The sequence below is a fragment of the Herpailurus yagouaroundi genome, unplaced genomic scaffold (assembly GCF_014898765.1).
Source record: "Herpailurus yagouaroundi ecotype Mexico unplaced genomic scaffold, PumYag 162, whole genome shotgun sequence".
Taxonomy (NCBI): Eukaryota; Metazoa; Chordata; class Mammalia; order Carnivora; family Felidae; genus Herpailurus; species Herpailurus yagouaroundi.
In genome coordinates this window covers 11,329,996-11,344,035 of record NW_024412403.1, presented here as the reverse complement: position 1 = coordinate 11,344,035, position 14,040 = coordinate 11,329,996, and the positions used below count along the sequence as shown (strand labels likewise).

Genomic DNA, 14,040 nt, shown 5'->3' with positions numbered 1-14,040 from the left:
CGCCGCCGCCGCCGCCGCCCGCTCCGCCGCCCGCCTCCACACTAGCGCCCGCCGGCCGCCCCGGAGCCGTCCGCGCTCAATAAAACGTCCTCCACAGCGTGTTTGTGCAGTGATCTGGACCACGGGCGTTTGTAACCGGTCTCACGTTAAAAAAATCTTTGACTTTTCTTTTTCTGACTTCAGCGAAAATCCTGCTCCGGGTGCCCTTAGCCCGGTTTCATTCATCCAAGTTGTGGCCTTTTTTGCGCCTTCCGGAAGAAATTTTTTCTCCCCCTGCTTTTGATTGCTCTTGAGGTAGGGAATTTCAGGTCTGGAGGGATGCTAAGCGAACCTGCAGCCCGTTCATTGCAAGTGATGGTGTGGCCGAGGACAGGGCCCCGCGGCCGGAAGGCAGCTCTTCGTCCTCTGTTCTGGGTCAGGTACTCCACCAGCCTTCGCCGAAATCCCCATTCTTCCCGTGAATTCGGTAACGTAGAGTGTGGTGTGTGCCCCCCACCCCCACCCCCAAGCCCAGGTATAATAAAAAAAAAAATAATAATAAAACCTGTACCACGTCTGAACTTGGGAAGCAGAGCTGTTTACAGCTAGATAATCACGCTCTGGGTCAATTTTGAGGAGTAGCTATTCAGTGAAGTTTGGTTCAACTTACTTAAGGCTGGGATCATGGTCCAACCTCTGTAGAAAAACTGGCAGTCAGGGAGCGGTAGGAAGTTGTTACAGTCTTGGCACACTATAAAGTGGGAAAGGACACCAGTGCCTCTTGATCAGGTCCGGAGAGTCTGGTCAGGCATGCCATTGTGTCCCCAACTTCGTTCTTTCAGAATTTGGAAGAAGATAGGATTGTGTTGTTTAACCTCTGGAGTATCTCCCCCCAACCCCGGGTCTTCTGTCTCCATGCTGAGATATTATGCCTAAAGAGAAGAGGAAAGAGGGGTGACAAAAAGCACATTTTTTAAAAGGAAACGTTTTTAATTATGTAGAAATTGGTTAGGCCCTGCCCTTTAATCTGTGCTGAGGCGATGCCGTAGAGCTTGGGAAAGTGTTTTATTGACATTTATTTTACCTCGTTTTGGGACCAAACAGGTGATCGCTAAAGAGTCCGAGTATAGACCTAATGTTTGTTCATTCCATAAACCTTTGAAATGAAAACGCTGCACTTTGTCTTTAGCATAGCTGCCAAGTACATTGGGTAGTTCACATGGCTCCAAGTAGATTAGTTAAATGTTTTGCCTTTGCCATGTTCTATGTATTTTTTTGTGTTCTGTTTTTTGTATGCTCCTGTATGTGGCGCAAACATTTTTTACTTTAGTGCTAGTTTGGGGAAAATAATTCAATAGTTTCTTTGAAATTCAAGGGGGTGGGGTGACCCACTAGCAGATAATCAAGGTGAACTCCTCCCTGGAGGAGGAGGCCTCCGTGGCCTCTGATAGGACATTGTAACAGTGGTGAAGTTGTATTGAATTCCTTGACCTGAATAAAAGTAAGATTAAACAACAGCAAAAACACCTTTTTCCCCCCCCCATAAAACTAGTTTTGGAGGAGGTTGTGAATGTGTAACAAACAGACTTCTGGTTTTGAACAGTTTTGTTTTCAGTTTAGGAATTGGATTCTAAAATAGCATCGATGCTTGGGAAAATGAATGAAAAAGTGAACATTAGGTATGTAATGCAAAATGCCACTTGTGAGCTTGAACACCTTTGGCAGGCCTGGGAAACCTCCGTTCCAGTCTGTGGCAGTTTGTTTCTGCTGCAGGAAGCCTCTTGTAACTTCTCAATTCCAAGTTGCATATTTTTCATATTTTTAGATTCTGAAACCCCCTCTAATGGTGATGGTTTATTCCCCCCCCCCCCGTCTCCCACAACCAATTTTATTATTTATTTATCTCACAACCAATTATTATTTATGTGTCTTGGAATTGAGGAAATGGGTTTATGTTGACAGTTCTTAACAGGAGACATGGAAGTTGAGACTGTGTTTTTTCCAGCTTTTTGTTTTTTGGATTCCCAGAGAGGTCTTCCTCTTTGTTTCTTTTTTGTGGTACTCTGGAAACCTGAAGAGCATTCCTAGTCTCTTTGGAGTATGTTACTCTCCCCTCCCCTATTTTATTTCCTTTGACTCCTAGCTGGGCTCCTTAAAAATGAGCAAACAAGAACTTTTAAAATTAAAACACACGATACCGTGTTTAGGCTCAGCATCTCGTGTAGCGGAGACCCAGTGCACTGTAGTACAGTCACTTGTGGGAGTTTCCGTTGACAGATTTCAAGGTGTAGCATACAGCACGAGTCCTTATTCAGCTATACAATTTTGTGTTGATCAGTCCCTTAGAATGTCCAGTGCTGTGTTCTTTCTCAGTTTGCAACTGGAAGTTAAAGGAGTCTGTTTTTGTTGCATTTCCCAGTTTATACATTCATGAATGTAGTTAGTTACCAGTCCTTCCAAGACCAAATTTATTTGGCAGGTGCCATTTAGCTTGAAGTTTGTTTTAATGTGTGTATATAAAAAAAAGTGGTCATATTTTTGTTTCTCCCCGACTTTTAATTTAGCATGAAAAGTAGGTGAAAGTGTGGCTAAATTCTGAAATTAGAAATGGTAAAGTAATGGATGTTGTGAAACCAGGCCTTTAAAGGTGATGACTAAAGCCATTTGAAAAGACGGTTGCTTAGATCATTCTTCTGTTATATTTATAGAAGGGTTTCCAGAATAAAAAGATTGGAATCTTGATATACCTATATCAGGTAGCATCGGAGTTTTCTGACGACTGAGAAACTACCTACCTGTGAGATGGAGAGTTCGTTCTTCACCTCCACCTTGTCCTCTTGCAGTGGGAACACTCAAGTAGAGAGAGGAGGGGTGATGCATTTCTGGTGAGGTCTGACACTGACTCCTGAGGACCTTTCTCTGGCGAGCTTGAGAAAATGGCTGATGTCCTTTCATTTCACCTTGAAATTAGATTTTAAAGATTGGTATTTAATTTCAGTTAGGCGGAAGACAGCTGCCAATATGTGAATGATAAAGCCACGTGCTGTGTAAGAAAAGCCTAGGAAAAGCTGTGTAAATTGTATAAAATTTTTACTTTTAGGATGGGTTCAGGAAGAAGAATTTTGAGATGAAAAAATCTATGCAGAACATTTATATTCTGTGGTTGCTTTGCTTAGGAAGTTTTTTTTTTTAAGTTTAGGAACATTTTAATTGTCACGTGTTAGTATGTTTCTCAGAGTTGGCATGTTTAAAGTTGTGAAAACCCTGAGCAAATATCTTTTCCTGAAGTTTTCCCATGGCTACTCAGGAATTTTTACATGAAGAATTAAAGATTAGTGGTTTAAATAATAACTAGTTTAATTGCTAAATGAATGCACATGTGTACAACAAAATAGTGTTTATTTATCTTGTATATACTTTTCTACTAGGAGTAAAATAGCAGAGAGCTACTTTGGAAATCTTGAGTTCTTTTCCATTAAAACAGATTTCACTGGTCATTTTATGTTTAATACTCTCATTTTAAATTTCATTGGAAAGCAGATTATATTTTAAATTTTAAAATCAGTCATTGAAATAGTTCTTTGCGAAGAGTTTTATGTTGTAATCTGAGTTTAACTTAACAACCTGGGTTTTACAAGTTTAGAAATAGAAGTGTAGTGATATTCCAATCCTTGAATATTTCTACAATTTCTGTAATTCCTATAGAAAGCAGTAGGCTTTCTGATTGTGCGGTGAAGAGTCTTCTATTTTTCTTTACTAAAGCCTTTTTGATGAGAAAAACTGGCAACAGTTTTGTGTTTGTTCTAGAGTTGTTTCCACCATAGAATCCTCTGAAAGTAATATCTACAGAATGTTTGCATTTGAGATCCCTTTTGGAGACATAAAGTGCTAATGATAATGAACTCAAGTATGGGACTGGCCAAACCTAGGTCATTGCAGCTTGGCTTGTTGGCAACATTTGATGATGAGGAAATAGTGACATTTCTGCTCTCAGGTGGTGGCAGACAAAAGTTCAAAAGGAAACCTCTTTGTTCTAGCTGTCAGCTGGAGAAGTTAGTCTTTTTCTTTTGGGCCCTCCTTGAACAGCTTAGCTTGTATCTTTAATAATCACCCTTGGTGTTTTGTCTGCTTGAAACCAGACAACTGAAAATAGTTCTCCAGTAATGAAAGACTTGAGCCTTGTGGGCAATGTTATACTCTCATTTGGTATTAAAGTTTTCTTGGGTTACAGCTCATTGCCGCAGCAAGTGATTGAAGAAGGAGTCCTGTTCCTGCCCCTGAGCTACAGCTAAGGTACAAGGAGTGGCTTGGGGGTAAGGAATCCTTCCTCACCAGATGTGGTTTGTATTTGTTAAGACTGCTTATCGGAAGCATTGACATTTCTGCACTAATTTTTATTTTCTTAATTGTTACTCATGACCCGCACATTCGTTACTCATGTTTATAGGTTTTTAAAAATCTGGGAATTTATGTGCAGACTGCTATTGAATCTTCTCACCTTTAGATCACAAAATCACTTTAAAGGAAACAAAGAGTTTGAAAGCAATGAGGGACAAATTCTAAGGTAATAATTTTCATTCAGTTGCCTTTGCAGTATTTGTAGTACAAGCATAATTTTTCTGTTCCTTATAAAGAATACCTCTTCTTAGTGAAAGGCAATGTTGTTACCCAGCAGGGATGTCAACACATGTTCTCTCTTAGTGGAACCAAATTTAAGGAAATCAACCAAATTTAAGGAATGTCTGGTAAGGTATTAATATATTTAAAGGAAAAACTGCCCTTAGGAGTTTGGAAAAGGACAGTTAATCCAATTCTCTTATCTTTGTTCTATGCTACAGCAGGGAGTCCGCAAACTGTGGCTCACAGGCCAGTTTAGCTGCCGCCTGTAGTGTATGGTTTGTGAGCTTGGAAAGAATTTTACATTTTTAAGTAGTTGGGGAAAAAAATCAAAAGAAGGATAACTTATGATGTGAAAATTTTATGAAATTCAAATTTCAGTGTCCATAAATGTAGGTGTATTGGAACATAACCCTGTTTATTTTTTTATATTTGTTCTCACCCTTTACAGAAGAAGTTTGCTGACCCTTGGTTTAGAGTATACAAACAAAATTTCCTAGGTTCAGTATTAGCTTTACGGTGCTGTTTTCTGACATTTCTGCATCAATGCCTTCCATTTTCCTCCTCATATTTATACCTTTTACTTTCATATGGATGATTTGCCTTTTTTTGGTAACAAGCCCAGAACCCTGGCGTTTTGTGCTCTTCTGTGTGCTGGTTATATAGCCTCCTGGATGTCCCCTTGGCACTGCAAACTCAATATGGTTCAGACTTGAGTCGCCTACCCTAAAACTGGTCTAACTTACTCTGTGGCTTCTCTGTCTTCTGTCACCTGTGGCTGAGCAAATGCAACTCCTTATATTCCTGCAGTCCCAATCCCATGTAGTGTCTTCTCTGCTCAGGTTGAACCACTAATATTTCTATCTTGATTCTTGCAGTTTCTTAGCTGGTCTCTAACACACTGCTGAGGGGAGGATAATTAATGCCTGTAGTAAATATGTTTCTTGGAGTACAAAAATAGTTCTTGAGATGCTGTAAGACAGTCAAATTCAGATTCAGTTGAGATTCATTTTTAACTAGGAGATAATACAAAGCATTGTATAGTGGTGGCTTTCTGACTACTTCATTGTCTTTCTGTAATAGTTGATTGTGTCAACACTTGCCAAATTCCAGCACACCTCTCTTTTTCAGAGACATTCAGAATGAAGTCTGGCATCTAAGGCCACCTGTGATAGAATGCCCAACTTTTTTGTTTTTAGACTTCATATCAATTTCTTTCATTCCCCTTTCCATATATTAAGTACACAGACCTGTTGTAGATCTCCATAAATACCATTACGTTTCATTTTCTTTGGTGCCTGTGTCATCCTCCTTTTCTTGGAATGCCCTCCCTTTCCATATTACCCGTGATATACATGAAAACTTGCCTCAAATTCATTTTCACTCCGTTAGTACATTAAAAAAAATATTGAGGGCCTGCACTGTTGGGGGAGTATAGACTGTAATTTTTCCTTTGGATTTGCATGGTGTTTTCCTGTGTCTTATCACATGGATCACTTTCTACTGCATATTGTAGTTAATTGGTGAATGTTTATCTTCTTTGCTAGATTACAAATTCTTGAGAGTCCAGCCTGTTTCATTTCTATCCTCTCCGCTCCTCTGCACTGCACATGTCTGTGTTCACTTAGCTACCTTCTGGGATTCCTACTCTCATCTCTGAAACAGTTTTGGGTGATAGCATGCTGACCTCTTGTGTTAGTGAATTGCTTTCAAGTCAGTGCACTTGGCTTGCACTGGGCAAGATAATATGCCTACCAGAAGTGGTGTTCGTTTTCAAGACTATTTGATGGCAGGTAATCTTGTTTTTATAATAATTAAATATCATGTAAACTGATAAAATGAGTGCAAAACTTTTTTTTTCCCCGAAAACCAAGTTGGATTCTTTGGAAAGACTTGATAAAGGTGAGTTCCTAAAATAATGGCTGTAGAATTAGATATGGCCGTAGTAACTAAAAGTTTGGGAGGAAGAACATTAGTCCCAAAGGATTCTGTGTGCTTTCCACTTTAATGAAACTGAAAATGGAAATTGTAGATGATGCATTAATAGGTGTGGTTTAGATCAAGCAGAAGGAACTTCAATCAGCAAGGCGCTCCTCCTCATCGATCCCATTCTCCAAGTGCTTTGACCCCATATTAAGATTGGCAAATGAATGTACATTTATGTGTTAAACTTAAATAAAATGTTTAAGGTACGTATGTATGACATTTTGACTTCCTGCTTTAGCGTTAATCCCCCCCTTTTTTTTTTTTAACCTGTTACGTTTGGATATGATTGGGATATGAAAGCTTCTGCTTCAGTAAGTGTTCTGATTTTTGTTTTCTGAATGATTAGAAGAACATAAGACCCTCAATGAAGATACTGGTTGTATTATGTCGAAATAAACAAAGAACTGGCACGGGGATACTAGAAAGAGCTAGAGACAGATCGACCTGGTTTTGGTTCCTGGCACCTATCTCCTAGGAATCTTAACCTTTCTGGATCTTCATTTCCTCGCTGTAAAATGGGAGTAATCTCTAAGTTGGAGAGTCTGAAGATAAAGTGGTAACATGACCTTGGAGGTAATAGGTGTTCAGTATGTCGCTGAAGTAGCTTTGTGATATCAGGCAAGTTATTGAACTTTTATTATGTAGTTTTTCATTATGGCCGCTTTATTGATGAGAAGACTCCAAAAGGTAAATTTTTTTATATGTAAGTTTTATCAGAATCTGACAGTCAGACCTGGAATATGGTAGTTGCTCAGTAAGTATTTGAATTTATAACATGAGTCATACTGCATAATAGCTTGCATACTAATTAAGCAAGGGCAAGCTTTTGATTCTAGGAGATGTAGCGTGTGAGTATGAGGGTTCCCACGAACTCCACCAGCTTAGAACAATCTGTCAGACTGATGTCCATCATTTATATTAACAACTGCTGGCTTTTGCCAGGCACTGTGCACTGGGACTCCTCATAAAGAGCTACACTACTTGCATCTGGTCTTTGTGTTATCATTCCCATCCAACTTTATTATAACTAGTGCTTAGTAAGACTTAGTATTTTAGGTGAGAAGTTGGGAAAAGTGACAGATAGGGAAAATCTAAACAGAAGAATTCCTTTGGATACGCTCTTAATTATTAAGGTGACTTGAGGCAAGTGTAGGGGGAAACAGTATTTTGATTTATTCAGTGAGTATTCGATTGCTAATGTGACCAAATTGCTAAAGCTGTAAGGGTGAACTCTTCGGTACGAAAAACAGATGGAGCACATAGATGATAGCCCAGTTGATTTCTCACACTCCATGGTATTTTCAGTTAGTATTCTATTTTTCATTTCTGATGCAGCATTGTATTATAAAACTAAATATTTCATTTTAATTGGTGATTTTAAGAGATTTGTTCCATTCCTGTTGGTACAGATTTTACTTTTATGAAAGAATTAAAACTATTTTACAGCACATGCTGCTGGAATGTATATATTTATTTTATTAATACGCTTTTATTTATTTTTTTTAGTAATTGTTTTGTAAGCCAGGAATACTCGTGATCTAACGAGTCCAAGATAAGATCTTCTACAAGAGAATGTGCATTTTTTTTGATGTTTACTTAACTGTCAATCTTTTAAATCCAACCTCATTTCAGACTTAATTTGTGACTCTGTACCTGATTATTTTATTTTGCTGAAGTTGCATAATGGGATTGGGGATGGTATGAGGTATTGGGCACCATTTGAAGCACACTTGAGAAATGTGTATATGTGAGTCTATTACGGAAGAAACCAGACTGTGACCAAGAGGAATAGCAATGCTGGTAACTTAAGTCCTTTTCATTCTGTTTGGGAGCCGGCAATGTGAATGTAAATGTATTCGTGAGTTAATAAAAGCTACTTAACAAAGTTGCCTGAGGAATAGCCGGGATGTGTGTTGGATTCTTTTAACTATTGTGTTTTAAAACCGGGTAAGTATAACTGTCGTCCTCGGTTTAGATTATATTTTGCCCTAGTTCGGAGTGTCTCAACTCAAGACTGCAAAGGGTTGGGAGGGCCTGTGGCAAAATGGAAGGGCTGCTGGGTGGAGGAGATTGTGTGTCCTGGTAGGGACGGTGCTTATTAACCAAGTCTGTTGCCTGGGAATGTGGGTCTGGTTTTGCCAGCTTGTCCTTTTCTGCCCTAGTGTTTGCAGCCAGAAATCCAGATTTTATAGAAAATTTGATGATTAAGATGTTGGCAATTAACTCAAAAATATTTAAACACGATGAACCAAATGAAATCTATCTGTTGGTCAGATATGCTACCATCTTAGAATTTATGATTGAGATCATTGGCTTTAGACATTTTTTTAAAGGTGTCCCTGATGGTCTTTAGACTTCTTTTAGAATTTAGGTTTCAGAAATTGCTGCTCACATGTTGATAAACTCACTTTTTAACTGGTCATTGGTTTACGATAGGACTAACAGTTAATTACTATAAATGGCAAACATGTTTAATTCTTAAAAGTAGTATTGGTTTCTAGTTGGGGCTACTGTGTTAGGTATGCCCATTTAGGCTAAAGTGTACGTATAGACTTCAGAGACTTGCACAAGAACTGCAGTATGACTTAATGTAAATTGTCAGAAATTAGTATTTTTAGTACTACACTTTTTTTTTTTTTTTTGTATTTTGTATTTTAAGCATGCATTAGTGCAGTTTGGTTTATACCTATTGTACTAAGCTGTTTGGGGTTTGCAGTACTATTTTGAGCAGACAGCTTGTCGAGAAAATGAAATTTTTTGAAGTTTGCATTAGCTTATATGACCCATGAGCCTTGGAATATAATATTACCCTGAAAAAATGTAGGTGCTCTTCCATTCACAGTTTAGAACAAGGGGATGATATAGTGTTTTTTTATTGTATTAAAAAAATTTTTTTTTATTTTTGAGGGAGCAGAGAGTGCGAGTGAGCAAGCATAAGTGGGTGAGGGGCAGAGAGAGAGAGGGAGACGCAGAATCCAAAGCAGGGTCCACGCTCTGAGCTGTCAGCACAGAGCCTGACGTGGAGCTGGAACTCAAGGACCGTGAGGTCACGACCTCAGCCGAAGTCGGATGCTGAACTGACTGAGCTACCCAGGCGCCCCTAGTATTTTTATTTTTTTAATGTGTATTTATTCTTGAGACAGAGACAGAGCATGAACAGGGGAGGGGCAGAGAGAGAGGGAGACATAGAATCCGAAACAGGCTCCAGGCTTTGAGCTGTCCGCACAGAGCCCAGTGCGGGGCTTGAACCCATGAACTGTGAGATCATGACCTGAACCGAAGTCGGACACCCAACCAACTCAGCCACCCAGGAGCCCCAGCTAGTATTTTTATTTTTGACCAGGCTTCATGTTTCTGTAGATTGGAAGCCAAGTTATTATCTTGACTGACATTTTTTGTCTTTGTTACTTCCCCACTCTCACTTCATATACATAATAGTAAATTAAAAATCTCAGGTCCATCTCCGGTTCTTTCCTGCCTTTCTAGTCCTGCTTCTCCCCGCCTCCCCCCCCCCCCCCCCCGGCGCCAATTCATTTTTACCATGATTGCAGCGTCCTGGTTAAGGCAATCCCTACCCACTTTGGGGGACATTTCAGGAGTGGTTGGTGTGGGTGAGAGCTTAAAAACAGAATTGCAAGTGAAGAGTGCAGATTTAACAAAACCTTAATCTGAACCTCCTCAACCTGGAGCCCTCAGTGCTTGAAAACTGGCTTCGGTTGCTTCTGCCCCAGAATCCAGAAGTGCTGGTGTTATCTTCATTTGGACTTCAGTTTTTAAATGTTCTTGTTGACACCCACCCTTACTGTTAAAATGCTGGAGTTTTCGTCAAGAAATCCAAGTGCAGCTATCATATAGCCAGACTGCTGTGGAGTAGTCCAGTGTGGGAACATTCTCAGGGTGGTGATCAAGACCTTAGCTGCACTTGGATTTCAGGTGCTGAGAAGGTCCTTGACTTGGAACCCATGTGTAGCCTTTGCTTTAGGTAGATGGGTACATTATGAATATAAAATACCGTTCAGTTCTGGTTTTGATTCAGTGTTAAGGTGAGTGTTGGTGAATGAAAGGCTAAATTTGAGAGTAGGGTCTATGCCAGGTGTATGTTACATATAGAAAAGATGTACTTTAAAAAAAATTGGTTGAACCTGTTAAGTAAATGCATGATCCAGTGATACGTTGTTTTGATTCTCATTCTTTTGCTGGTATGCTATTTGCCTTCTGTTTTGTTAGCATACTTCACACAGTTGCTTTCTCATACACAGTAATTGCGGTTTTGAAAACCTTAGACACCACATTTCCATTAGGATGAGCTTAAGTCCGTAGTAGCTGTAGTAGCAGTGTCGGTCTCAGGAACCATTCTCGTATGGGCTAAGGGCCAGGAGTACTTGCCAGGTCAGTTTAAGAAAACCAAGGTGAAGAAAAAGTCCTCCTGATAAAGTTTTTTAAATTAAATATTTTATCTGATTAGGCTGAAATAATTGGAAGCTGTAACTTAAGCATCTTCAAATTTCTGACATTCATGGAAAGCAGTTGTGATCCTATTTTTCCGGATTTTTTAGACCAGTCTCCTTTCCTATCTTTGAAATACAAGGGGAAAATCTAGCTGCATTCGTAGTCTGTAACACCATACCCCGGTTTTATGTTCACTTTTTACATTCAATTCGAGCCATGATTTCTACCAATCCTTCCAAATAGAAGTAAAGTTATCCTGTTTTGTGGTCTTACTTTTTACTTCTTGAAAATCTTATATTCCCCAACCTTTGAAGAAAATTAGAAAGTTTAAAAGTTTTCCAACCAAATGTATCTGCTTGAGGAAACATCCCAGTTTCAGGATCTTCTATTTATGCCTTGGCCTCCTGGGAGAATTAGAATCTGGTCTACAAGAAGGCTTGTGTTTATATTTTCTGGCCCTTGTTACATGGAAAAAGAAAATTTTGGCATGTGTTCCTTCTAGGAATCTTTTTTCCAGGAATATAAGACATCAAGTTGGATGAGCACAGAAAACATGAAGGTGAACCACAGAGTTGACATGGTGGATGTTCTCCTTCTGAACCTTCTGTTTGATACTCCTAGTCCTTAGTGGGTAGTTCAAGCAGGGGGTGTGTGTGTGTATTTTCTCCTTCAATACTCGGCCATCTTAAGGGTGAGGTGGTGTGATCTCCATTTTCCAAGTGAAAAACCTGAAGCAGAAAGGTGCCCAGGGTCACACAGCTCAGTGAGTGGCTGGGCCAGCATCTCACGAGCAGTCTCAACCTAGAAGCAAGCTCTGCTTTTCATCACTGTATCTGTAAAAGGAGTTTACAACATCATGGTGGTACAGTTAAAGTCCCTTTAGATTGAAAGAAGTAGTTCACATCTATTTTGAGTGCCTGCAGAGAGGACTGGCAGTACCATGTTTTGGGGGAATATAGTGGTAAACTGGAAGACAAAGTTCCAGCTTTCTTGGAGCTTACGTTCTAGTAAGGGAGACAAACCAGCAGATGCTAGAGAAAGCGTGATGAGAGACAAATGTGGCAAATTGTATTTTTGTTAGAGTGCTCAGGCAAGGCGGAAACTTAAGTGAGGAGTCTTAAGTACACTGCTGCCGGTAACTGGGGGCAGAAGAGATGAACAAGTGCAGATATGTCGGAGTTCTGTGTTAGCTTTGCATTCAGTTCAGCAGGCTTTTGTTTTGTCGGTTGCCTTCAAACCTTTCCTGAAAGAATTGACAGTGCATAACAATTGTTTATTGCTTATTTTTTGTCCACAGGGCCTTTTCATTTAGTAATCTAGACGTTGCCTTAAGGTACATCTTTTTCCCCATTTTATAGAAGTGAAAATTAAGATCCAGAATTGAGCACACATAAAAGGACATAGTGTAGTGAATCTCCATACTATGCCCATCACCCAGCTTCAGCAGCCAATCAACGCTTACCAATCTTGCTTCATCTACACTCTGCCCCTTTGGTTTTGTTTTCGGAAGTATTTTATCTTATTTTAACTTTATCTTAAAATTTTAAATCTTCGGAAGAGTTACAAGACCAGGGATGCTTGGGTGGCTCAGTCAGTTAAGCATCTTGACTCGATTTTGGCTCAGGTTGATCTCACGGTTTGTGAGGTTGAGCCCTGCTTTGGGCTGTGCACTGACAGGGCGGAACGTGCTTGGGATTCTTTCTCTGCTCCCCACTGCCCCCCCACCCCCCAATGAATAAACATTAAAAAAAAAAAAAAGACCAGTTCAATTAACACCTGCAGGCTTTTCACCTAGATCACTGGTTGTTAGAATTTGCCGTATTTGCCGTTTTGTTTTGTTTTTGTTTTAATCTGCACTGTTGGAGAGATGCAGACATCTTGACGTGGCCCTTTGTTTTTCTTAAGGAATAAGGGCTTTACTTCCTAACTACAACATAACCATTGCACGATTCTGACATTGCTACTGTATTATAAAATGTTCAGTACACGTTCAAATTTATTCCATTAATGTCTTTTAACTTTTTAATCCAGTATTTAATCGAGAATCAATCAAGGATTTAGTTGTTTAGTCTCCTTGATCTAGAACAATTCTCTGGTCCTTGTCGTTAATGACAGTAGCACTTTGAAGAGTCCAGGCCCACTGGTCTTCAGAATCCCTCAATTTGGATTTGTCTAAGTTGGTTTTCTCATGACTAGAGATAGGTTAAACATTGTTGGCATAATTATTAAAGAGGGATGTCAGTGTATTGTATCAAGAGGCATGTCAGTTTGTCTCACTATTGATGTTAAGCATTCAGTTGGTGTAGGTGATAGCCATTAGATTGCCCTAATGTAAATGTATCTTCCTTTTGTAGTCCGTGACCTCTAGGGTGACAAACTTGAGACTGAGTATTCTCTTCAGTCTTCCACTGGGGTTAGCATCTGTTGATGATTCTGAATCATTTGTTGCTGGACTACGTTAAAGCAAAGTACAGATATAAGATTTCACCTGTAAGTGTTTCGTATGCATCCAAAAGTTAAGGGCTTTAAAGAAAAACAAAAGCCAACCACAGTGCTTTTATGACATCAAATGAATTCCATAACAGTTCCATGTTCAAATTCTCCGAATTGTCTCAAATGTTTTTCCCCAGTTGGTTTGCTTGAATCTGAGTCCAAACAAGGTCCACAGGCTACATTTACCAGATGGCCTGTTGAGTCTTTTACTCTAACAGATTCCCCACCCTTCTTTTCTGAATTTGATAATTTCCTGGTGTTTTATGTGTTCATCTATTCCGGGTATTTTCGGTAAACTGGCAGGTAGAAATTTGATTGTTCCGTTTTGCAAGAGGACATAAGTATTCTGGGTGTGGCATTATATGTCTGCCTTTTAGAGAAGATTGATTCTTGATACTGTCAGCCTCATCCATCCAGTTTAAAGTTCCCCATCAACCTTTCACCTAAGGATTCTAGCATCCATTGTAACCATTGCGTAGGATTTATATCGTTGCTTTCTCATGATTAGAGATAAGG

General features: G+C 39.5%; 2 protein-coding genes across 5 annotated transcripts in view; both read left to right on the top strand.

Annotated features, from left to right (window-relative positions):
- Window positions 1-14,040, top strand: part of MRPS6 (mitochondrial ribosomal protein S6) — a 67,849-nt gene that overhangs the window by 521 nt on the left and 53,288 nt on the right. The window lies entirely within an intron of this gene.
- Window positions 1-14,040, top strand: part of SLC5A3 (solute carrier family 5 member 3) — a 35,022-nt gene that overhangs the window by 935 nt on the left and 20,047 nt on the right. The window contains exon 1 of one of the 4 annotated variants that reach the window (XM_040483987.1): window positions 12,731-13,521. The exons of the other annotated variants lie outside the window; for them this stretch is intronic. The gene's annotated coding sequence lies outside the window, so the exon portion shown is untranslated. Of the gene's footprint in view, window positions 1-12,730; window positions 13,522-14,040 lie in introns of those variants that run through there. 4 annotated transcript variants of the gene reach the window in all.